Raw genomic sequence first — 9,991 nt, forward strand, 5'->3', positions numbered from 1 at the left:
ATCAAAATAAGAGACGGCCACTAATGCGCATTGTCCTAGTCTCATGACTAAGCGGTCGTTGGGGGGAGGGGTTGGCGAGGGAAGACTGTCGGTTGATCTGTGTTACCAAGAAAGCAGTTGGGCACAATATCGCAACACCAACACTGTGAATGAAAGAATGACTGGGGCAGCCTACTATATAAAGTACTCGGGGACCACTTTCTTATCCACATTTGAAGAATACGGAACAAATCACATCCTGTATTGGCTCAACATGGGACGCTACATTTAACAGCCAAATACGGAATACTTTTGCGTTCCCTCGCAAAAGGTTTTGCGTTCCCTCGCAATAATTTACTGATCAGTTCATGCGACATAATTGATACTGTAAGCCTTTTTTACGGTGGCCGCCGTACTTTCTGCTTTAATACAAGCTTATAAGGTTTTTCCATGGACGAGTTATTATCGCAGGGTAATAAGTCATCTGATTGTGTCTCCATTGTGTTCGTGTCTGAATGGTTTAAAGGGCTGCTTTCAGTGCCGTTCCATCTTAGCCTTAAAAGACATAAACATGCAGTAAATAAATCGATTTTCAATCAGTTTTTTGCACCAAAGAGTTAATAATAAGCTTGTATTAAAGCAGAAAATACGGCGGCCACCAGAGGCTTACAGTATCAATTATGCCGCATGAACTGATCAGTAGATTATTGCGAGGGAACGCAAAACCTTTTGCGAGGAGACGCAAAAGAAAAAAAAATCCCCATGTCCCCTGGAGGGCTCCGTATAATGTAACAAAAGGCAACATCACTATGCAATTAATTAGATTAGAATTCAAAATAGTGTCTAAAGAAGAATATTTTGTAAAATAGGAGATTTCTATCTAGCTAGATTGTCTTCTACGGAGCCCCTAAGGGTACATGGAGAGGAAGAAAAAAAAAAAAAAGAAAGAAAGAAATCTCGACCTACTTTCTCGAGATCTCGACTTATTTTGTGGCACTAAGGCAGGCAAGACGCCTCAGACGGAGAAATGACTTTTGTCTCTTTGAATTTGCATGATATCCTCCTCTGGGACATCGCAAAAAATTATATAAGTCCTCCTCCATGATGTAGACACACTCCACCACGTTTACCGCATAAAAAATGCCTTTCCCCCCCAAAAAAGTAACTCACAATTTTTCAAACATTTCTCTGGATCTCGAGAAAAAAGGTCGAGATCTCGAGAATATAAATCGGGATTGGGCTCTCGGGATCTCGAGAAAGTTTCTCGGGATCGCGAGAAAGTAAGTCGGGATTTCTTTTTTCCATGTCCCCTTAGGGGCTCCGTAGTCTTCCACTTTATCCAAAAGCAGGATGTGAAATTTTTTTGTCCCTTTTTTTCTCAACATTTTTCTTGCGACTCTGTTGACTATTTGCAGCATAAAGTTTGACGGTTCTGCATCATCCCCCAATATCTCAGCAATGGGATGAATTTTGCATTGCTCTGAGACGTTTGGTCATTTCTGACTTTTCAGAGTCACATAAATCTCCGTTTGGTCCATTTATCCAAAAAGACAGAAGGTGCCTAATTATTATGCCCACCGTGGTGTAGGATGTAGACCCTCCCTCATTACACAGCTCCATATTAATATTATCCATAATATTAAATACTCCTAACAGTATTTAAGCCTGTTGGGAGGCTTAGATACTCCTAATAATTACCTACACAATGTAGAATAATTTGAAACTCTTGAGAAAAAGTTCTCTTAATTCAAACATGCTTTTTCTTTCAGAGGAAGATCCCAGCCTCTCCATCCAGCTGACTGGTTCCAGGTGGAAACATCTTTCTGTTTCTGTTCAAAACATCAGGTTGGTTAGTGGCACTAATTAACTTTAATACCTGCTTTTCACACATTTAAATCAAATATGCAAAAGTAAAAAGTGTTTAAATAATTTCAAGACATCTTTTCAACCATTGTCATTGCACTGACAGATGGTTTGTGTCTTGGTTTGCATCCCTTGACTAATCATTCCTCACAGTGATTTATTTTTTACAGTGTAAGTGTGTGCTCTGAAATCAACTCAGACAGAAAAAAAAGATCATTTCTATAGAGATAGAACAAATTGAATTAAACAAAACACAATCAGAAGATTTAAGCTAACATGACTGTTAATGCCAGATTAATTATAGAGCTGTTTGTTCTCTCAGTCAGAGGTCCAAAACAGTCTGCTGCCTCCATGGCAGTCCTGTTCCAGTGCTGCTGTCCACGGCCTAAATTCAATTAGGCGTCCGGATTTGAGATTACAGAGGCTCAGAGAGGGCATTAGAGGTCACAGGGGTGTTAATGATCCCAGCAGATGGGCTGGGATCAAGAATACAGTGTGACATTTGGTAATACACGAAGAGCAGAAACAGTTACCTTTGGCTGTCATAAATATACTTGTTTATAGGTGATTGTCTTACGTATGACAGCTACACAAACCAAACTGATTCAGATCTTAAATAATAACTACAACTCAAATCAACTTTTCTACACACACATTTTTAATGTAGTTCTTTCAGGGTGCTGTCTTTACATTTCTGTTTAAATATTGATATTTTTGTATACATTTATTTAATTCAGCAAAATTTTGACCAAGCGGTAGAGTTTGGTCAATAGCTGTGTCACGGTCCGAGTTCGGGTATAAAATACGCCGCCTGGTGGTGAGCATTGATTAATAGCGATTCTTCAGCTTTGCACATGTTTGATTCCTTTGGTTTGTGGACCGACTGCTCGGACTGCAGAGCTCAGGAGGTGGGAGGAGCTAAGAGCAGCAACACAGAAAAAAGTTGCTAGATCTGTTGACAATCACTTGTTTGAAAAAAGTTGCTAGAGGGTTAAGGAAGACTCACTACATATAGCAACAAAATCTTACGTTCTCCGCAGTGTTTTCGCTCCGCCGTGCCCCTCTGTGCCTCTTGGCTCCGCCCACTTTGGTTTAATTTTTCGATATTTGTCTGGGAGTGAGGCTATGCTGTCATAGAGGAGTTAGTTCAACTTTAAGAATGAAAACTCTTAACAGGGTTCAGTAGTAGAATAGTAGAACATTTAGTAACAGATAAAACCTGCAAAACAAGCCCAAATCATGACACCTACACTGCCATGCTCTACAGCTGGGAGGAGCTGTTTGTGTTATAAGACTGGCATTAGTTTTCTCTATGCACGTCACTAATTAAGGTTGACCTTCTCTACTTTGTGTTTCATCTGTGTTCTGAGAACTATGCTGCCATTTTCAGACCTTTAAAACAAACCATGCTTGTTGAGATTTTTTTTATTATTATTATTACTATTCCTCTCTCCTGAGCATTCATATTAACATGCCCAGTGAGGCCTGTAGAGCCTGACAGAGCTCTGGGGTCTCAGGGTCAGTTCTCAGAGCAGTGCAGACTTCTGGGTGAACAAGTTGGGACATCGACTCCTGGGAAGGTTGCAAACTTTCACATGTGTTTTCCATTCATATCAAATATCTTTCACTGTAGAATGATGGACTTAGACCTCAGTCTGTGCATTTGACCAGCAGCACGTACATCCTGTTCACAAGACATAGAAACTGTAGGAATCAACTATTCACTGTCTTTGAATTATTTTTAGCTTCTGTCTTACTGTAGCTTTCAGGCCTTGCTGAGCTACAGTTGATCCGTTTCATTCTGATTTGTGAAATTCCAGGACTGATTCTACTTATTGCTGTGAAGGAGTTCTAGCTGCAGAACTCTGGGTAGGCATGTGCAGTTGAACATCACCAAGCTGTTTTCCATTTCATCAGAATTGGGCGCGGTAGGTATGTAACGCGGTGCTATCTGACTTTTGAGGACTTTCCAAACACGTTGACGGCACATTATCTCTCTCTCTCAGCAGTCAGACATAAAAGCATCCTTTTTGCTGAGACATCAGCATTTCACAGCTAACAGCTGCTCTGAGGAATAGTTTTAGGTCAAGACCCCCGCTGTAATGAAAGCGTTCTGTAACAAAATGTTCTTCCAGAACTCTTCTGTTCTCTCATCTTAGTCGGGGGTTCTGGAAGGCCGGCTTTCCTCTCACATTCTCTACTTGCAGCTGCAGCTCCGTAGCTGTCTGCCAACATCTACATCCATCCTGGAGCAGGATCCGTCCTCAGTCCAAGTGTCCTCCACCTGCTGAGTCTTCCCTTCTGTTCATTAAAAATAAGTGGGTGATGAATCAGCTGCATTGTGCTGAAAAACTTCAACCCACTGAGCTAAAGTCCTGACCTTAATCTAAATCTGAAGTGGATTCTTGAGAGTTTTACATGATGCAGATTAGTTGATGTAAATCAGGATAAATATGTGGGAACTTCATAGTTCTGCCACTCTGGGGGATCTTAAAGCGACAGCTCCTCCGGCTTGGTGGTTAGATCATCTGGAGAACTCATCTGGAACCCACAGCTGCCTCGTTTGCTTTTAACCCCCAGATAATAGAAATATGTATTTGATTTATTTAGAGCTTCTTATTTAGAGCTTTTGGCGTGGGAGTCTTTGTTAATCTTTTCCGGAATTTTTATCTGTTTTTTTTTTTTGTTTTTTATTTTGGATGGTTTTTCTGTCTATAATTTATGTCACAGCAGGCTTTTTGTTCCCCTGCTGTCATGGGAACAGTGTTAAAGGAAGTTTCTCATTTTGAGAAGTACGTCACTAAAATCTTTACTTAAAGAAATCTTTTATTAAATCATTCTGAATTATAGCAACAAGTAGCTAAAAATGTTCTCTGAAATTGATACATTTCTTCCTTCTTTCCTTCTTTCCTATGATGAAACTGACTCTAACGAGGATCCAGGAATTGAAACAGAGACAGGCCCACAGCATCACACATTCTGCACTGTACCGTAGTTTAACAGTTCAGTTCAGTTAAAAAAAAAACAATTAAAAAAACTTAATTTATTCATAAAGGAATAAATTAAATATTGTCATAACTCATCATCCAAGTACTTTAAATGTTAAATGTTGATGAAGATGTCATGGGCAGGAAGGATCAATGTGTCAGAAGAAGCCTCTGACTGAAGACTGTTGCTGTTTGACAGCCTCATGGCTATCATGACATGCTAACATGCTAACAGCGCAGTATCTGGGCTTTTAGCATGTATCAGTAACATGTAGTGGATGACTCCCTCGCTTGCTAATAACTATTATTATAGTTGTTAGCAGCTATGCTAATCCACATCATTTGCTTTTTCCGCTCCTCTCTGTCTATAAAACCAAAACTGATTAATTCAATGTAGTCTTCAAAAGTCTCATAATTTGTTTGTTTTAGTTCAGCTAACCTCAAGTGTCACATGACCAGACCTAATACACTCATCGCAAATGAAAAGTGTGGAGGTTCCTCCATCTTTTCCCAAGTGTTAGTATTTATTTAAATGTTTTCATATAATATATTTAGAATTTTACTTTTTTTTTGGTGGTGGTTATTGCATTAGGTTGCTTACTAATTTGGGTGCACACATTTAGTAAACACCTTATGTTTATTTAAGATCATTAACTATTTTTGTTTTGCTGAGTTTGAAGGACTGGCTGGCAGAAGATGATTGGTTGAAAGGCAAACCAGGAAGTGGAACAATCCATCAGGCTAATGGAAGCAGGGGACTTGATAAAGAATCTGCCTCTCTCTACTAATAGCATAATTGCTCAAACCTTTTTGGTGTTAGGCTATTTTGTTTTCATAGTTGTGTTAAAGTCAAAATGTTTTAGTTTAAATCTGTTATTTATGTTTATGCATTATTTGTCTTTGCTCTTCTCCCACCCTTCCTCGTTTGTGTAGACTAGCCTGTGTGTATAAATTCCCCTGTGTATTCATTGTGAGAGATCAGTTTTTGGTTTGTTATCCTGAGTTATGTTTGCCTTAGTTGATTTCTTTTGGGCCCATTTTGCTATATTTTTTAGATTTATTGTTGAAAACCTTTTGTTAATACTTTTTTTTGGAAAAAATAAATTGAAAATATTATTTTTATATGGCTTTGTCCTTGTGCCTTACTGGTGGGACCGTAACAAAAAGCATGTGATGAATGAAGTGTTACACACATCACATACATATGGTTAGACAAATTATACTTCTAAATTTACTACAAAACATTTTTACTGGTCCAAGTGAAAAAATTAAAGACTGGGGAAAAACAGGCAGAAACTAGTTTATCCCAAAGACAATAAAAGAGGAATGAACTGCAGTGTGAGAAGTAGCCAGCTTATAGAAAGTCCTTGAAGTTAGAAATGTAGCAAAACTCATCACACTCTGATATTGCAGGAAGAAGAAAATACTCATAAACAACTTTCAACTTTTTAAATAAACCAGAATCTTTCTGTCTATCACAGAAACCACAGAAAACATCCATTTAAATGGGCAGAGCTGAGAAACGCTGCTGGTTGCTTTTCCGTAGCACCATCGCTAACCCTGCAGCTTCCATAACCAGCTAACTCAAAAAGCCAGCGATGTGTTGTTTTATAGCAGTTGTGTAACTCTAGATTTCTGGGCACAAAGCAGCAGCGGTTCATTCTCTGTGCAGTCATCAGACATGCAGGCCTGCTGCATTCTAACAGGCCTGCAGTGCTGCTGCTCTGCATGCTGCTGATAGCTGAATAATCCCAGGGACACAGACAGCTACAAAATGGGATGTGATTACATTTATTTGTAGCACTAAACATGTGCAAGTGCTGATGAAAGGTCTGGGGGAAAAACAAGGAAATTATCCACGATCTAGAATCCTGTCTATTGTCAGCTGCATGCAGAAGGCTTTGTAACACAGGCAGTAATAACTTTGTTACATAACCAGGCTTATGTCATAATAAGCTGTGTTTTTTGTAACATGATCAGTTTGAGCAAAGTCTTAAAAAGGAAGAAGAAATGGAAGCTTGTGCCTTGGCTTGCTCTCTCTGCCTCGGCCTTGTTCTGCGCATGACCAGCTGAACCAGCAGCCAGACGAGTCACAGCTCATCTCCATGGATAACTGGAGGCTAACAACATCACACATTCACTTTACCTCAAGCGCTATGCAGGCTTCAGCTGATGACATCAATGCATCTCCTCAAAACATGAGCTCAGGTCAGTGCTGAGCCTATCCTAACTGATCACTAGGTGGCAGCCCTAGCTGTGTACCCCTAGTGGATGCTGCTGCCTGCTGTAGAGATGGAAGTGGAGTGTGTAAGAGTGTGTGTGGATCATAATAAATACTTTTTATTTTTGCTTTTTACATTTGTTGTGAAAAACAGCCAACTTCATTTCAGTGCAACTGGATGAAAAACTTCAGTTCCTGAGTCTTTCCACTGATTCTCAATTGGATTTAAGTCAGGAATTTGACTAGGACATTCTGAAAAATTAAAATCTTTTGATGTTACCTTCAGTTGTTATGAAAATGACAACATCATAGCCAACATCTGATGCCTTGAAATTGGCTTTCTGTCTCTTTAAGAAGCTCTTATCTCTTTCTGACACGCCCTTCAGCATTATCACAACAACTCTCCTCCATGATGCCGTTTACAACAGTTCTTAGAGCGTTGTACTGAGAACTAGTCTTTGGATTAAGAAATAAGACAGAGCTGCACGTTAATAAAAAAAAAAAAGAAAAAGAAAGGTAGAACATCCAAAAGGGCGTCTTGGTTATGTTAGTTATTACAGAATCACTGGGACTGCTTAATGTAGTGTTGTAGCCATTTTTAACTGCTCAACATAAGCACAAGTGTAATTACTCCACTTGAAGTAAGTAAAAGAAACTATTAACTTCACTAAAATTACTCTTACTATTTCCTGGAAAATACACTAGATGTGCAGAAATATAAGTGAAAAAGAAACATAAACTCAATGACATGCATGCACAAGTAATCACAGCTCTAAAAAGCACTTTTAGAAAGTACAAAGGGTCCAAACCTCTAAAATATTTCAAAAAAGAAAAAAAATCAACCAGATAAAGCACTGCCAGTTTGGAAACATTAATGCATAAGAACAAATGTAAGATGTCTCTTTGTGACTTATGAGCAAACAAACTTATATGGCCACAGAATTGTGGGAAAACAACAACAAAAATACATATCAACAGGGTGGGCCATGAGTTTCCATACATAGAATAATTAAACATTTTATGTTGGACGTTTTTATTTTTGTGGGACTCTGTAATCGCTGTACATTTTGGACCACTTCATGGTTGATCTGCAACATTTCCAGTTTTCTGAAACTTCCAAATAAGTTTTGTCACAGTGTTGTGTGTGATGCTCGTTCCATGTTTTCTGTTAAAGTTTCATACAACCATGCAACTGCTTCCCTATCCAGCCATTTCAATTCTTTACTCTTTTGTCAAACGCATCTTCTTGGGTATCTGAATTATAAAAGAAATATACATTTTACATTCTCCTATGTATGGAAACTTATGGGCCACACTGTACATACTTGTGACATATTGGTCAATTTGGAAGGAGGCGAACACTGTCACACCAATGTAGATCTTTGTCAGCAGCACATGCACAAATGATTACAGACTATTATCAGAGTAGTGATTCTGAGTCACTACGGAAGTTGTCGTCAGACGTATTGTCAAAGGTAACACTCTCTGCTCCTGACAAAGCCTGTAGATAATATTCTCTTGCCTGCAGCTTCATCTGTTTAAAGTGCTGCAGCTCTCTGAGGATGATGCTCTGGACGTAAGTAAAAATAATTTATACAAAATTTAGATACTTTAACTCTTGATATGTTTATGCAAAACATATTAGTGTATGCTTATTTACCACTGTGTGATTGCTACCATGGCAATGTTGTGTCACTGGGATAGGAACTCTTCCAAAGACAGTGCTTTTGTATCCATAACAGTCTTGTTGTCTTCTAAAGCCAATGCTAAGATGTTTTTCTCCTTCATGATCTTGCAGCGAGCTTTGTTTCCGTCTGTGACTTTATAAAGACGCTGAGATTGCCTTTTGATGCTTGCAGCCAGAACTTCAATTCTTCCTGCAAAGTAGTCCGGATCAGTTGTGCTAGATGTTGCTGATGATGATAAATAAGACGAATGCAGTTAACATAGAAGTACTTTTGGAACTTCCTCTAATTTTGTATCTGTAATAGCCCCCTTCTTGCCCACTCCTTAACATGGACCCAGTCATCAAGTTGACCGTCAGTCACCGAAAGCTAAATTTTTGAGAACTCCAGATTCTGATGCTGTTCTTGTGGCCTGCATTGCCAATTTCAAATACATAAAAAATTCATAAAAAATACATAAAAAATTCAGCATTAACAAACATCAAATGTTTTCACTACCTTCTGATATTAATGGGTTAGTGAGGTGGCCAAGTTGTCCAGTTTTTGCTAATTCTAGCACATGGCCAAAAGAGTCAGCATGTCTGTCCAGCCTGCAAACAGAAAGAAGCCAACAATAGTAGAGTTTTCCTTTATCATAGTTACTTATACTTTAAGGAAAGCAATCTTTGGTCTTCTCACCAGCTTTTGACAAGCAATCCTTGAAAGAAATGCATTGCACTGCTCAACTTCTTCCCCTAGAGTCAATCCAGCACCATCTTAATATGCTCCACTCCACTTAGCCTAAATAAAAGCATGCACACACAAAGAATATCAACTGAGTCAAAATGTTCAGGCAGTTATGTTTCAGCAAGGTTATTCCATGTCTAGTCAATGTTCCTCACCTTACATTTAAAGTAATGGGCTTTGGCATGGAAAACCGAGAGAAATGGTTTCATTTGAAGCAGGTGTTGGAGCTCAGGACAGCTTTTCATTACTTTTTCAAGATTTGGCCAGTACTTGCATGTTACATCCATCCAAAAAACAAAAAAAAAAGTGACCTGTCTGTTGGCCAGCCTTTGTTGCAAGAACAAGGGGTATGCAAATATCTCACCCCTATACATGTTCAGGGCACTAAGTAGCACTCCATGTCTACACACACACACAGCTTGCTGCTGGATCTGTGAGAGATCTCCTTGGCTACTGGCCATTGCCCACCACAAACACCTCTTCCAGAAACCGAGAATGCATAAAATTCAATCAGGCATGCTGTCATCACA

At 39.0% G+C, this 9,991-nt stretch overlaps 2 long non-coding RNA genes across 2 annotated transcripts in view; both read right to left on the reverse strand.

Moving 5' to 3' along the window:
• Window positions 1–3,969: 3,969 nt before the first annotated feature.
• The window catches only part of LOC107833170 (uncharacterized), a 7,521-nt gene continuing 1,499 nt past the window's right edge, over window positions 3,970–9,991 (reverse strand). Inside the window, exon 4 of the long non-coding RNA XR_001658884.1 lies at window positions 3,970–3,981. This is a non-coding gene — a long non-coding RNA (uncharacterized LOC107833170). The remainder of the gene's footprint in view (window positions 3,982–9,991) is intronic.
• On the reverse strand, window positions 9,212–9,887 carry LOC107833169 (uncharacterized). Its single transcript, XR_001658883.1, has 3 exons — window positions 9,617–9,887; window positions 9,414–9,515; window positions 9,212–9,325 (listed from the first exon to the last, which is right to left on the reverse strand). It is a non-coding gene; the product is annotated as an uncharacterized LOC107833169 (long non-coding RNA).

The sequence above is a fragment of the Poecilia formosa genome, unplaced genomic scaffold, assembly GCF_000485575.1.
Source record: "Poecilia formosa unplaced genomic scaffold, Poecilia_formosa-5.1.2 Scaffold338, whole genome shotgun sequence".
In the NCBI taxonomy this organism is placed as follows: domain Eukaryota; kingdom Metazoa; phylum Chordata; class Actinopteri; order Cyprinodontiformes; family Poeciliidae; genus Poecilia; species Poecilia formosa.